The following is a 974-nucleotide window of genomic DNA, read 5'->3' as shown; positions in this document are numbered from 1 at the left end:
TCGGAAGTTTCAGGTGAGGAAACCAGGGACACACCTTCCTGGAGGAGGGCCGGGGCCCCTCCGCGCCGCAGCCTCATTGGTGTGAAGGGAGCGCCCGCGTCAGAGCTGGGAAGTGCCGGCCGGGCCGGGAGGGGAGCCCGGGGCTGGCGGGACAGCGGCCGGCGGGGGCCACCCGAGGGCGTGGGACTAGGAGAGCGGAGAGCGGGGCCTCTCCTGGGCCCGGCTAGGTCTCTCACACCTGCCTGGGTGTTTCTTCTCCCCAGTATTTCTTCAGGTCTTTACCTGAGCCGGACCCATGCCGATCTTTCCCCTGTTGATGTTCATCTCTTGGCCAGTCTGTGTCTCTGAACTTCTGAGTTTCTGTGTCCGTCTGTATTTGCATGGGCATCATCAGGCCTCCATGTTAATGTCTCTACCTTGACGGCTACCTGTCTCTCCCTTTATGAGGAAGGGTGTATCCTGCTCCCTCTCCGCCTTTCTCCCTGCGCCGGCCCCTCCCTCTTCTCCTTCCTCCCTCTGACTCCCTAAGAGGGCGTCTCTTAGGGCCTGGGAACGTGCATCTCTAAAACAGCATGTCCAGGTCTTTCCTCCATGCATTATCTGAGTTCATGTCTCCCAAGGTGTGTGTTCCTCCTGCATTCTCCCCAGGACTTGTGTGTGTTTGTACGTAAGTATCTAAGCCTATGTCTCAGGCCTGTGTGTTTTCTCACGCCTGTATATATATCTTTTTCTGATATTTTCAGGGAAACCTTATGTTCTCTTGGTCTCTGAGTCCAAGGCTGAGTGGGTCAATCTTTTTTTTTTTTTCCTGAGTGGGTCAATCTTTATGCCTCTCTGTAGACTTCAAAGAATGCCAAGATATTCTACGCTGCAGACACACACACACGCACACGCACACACACACGCACACACACACACACACACACACACACACACACAAAGAATCCCTCACGTAGGGGACAGAGATTTCTGGT

This window comes from Monodon monoceros, unplaced genomic scaffold, assembly GCF_005190385.1.
Source record: "Monodon monoceros isolate NGI ecotype Baffin Bay Population unplaced genomic scaffold, NGI_Narwhal_1 Super_Scaffold_2, whole genome shotgun sequence".
In the NCBI taxonomy this organism is placed as follows: Eukaryota; Metazoa; Chordata; class Mammalia; order Artiodactyla; family Monodontidae; genus Monodon; species Monodon monoceros.
This window is presented reverse-complemented; position numbering follows the sequence as displayed.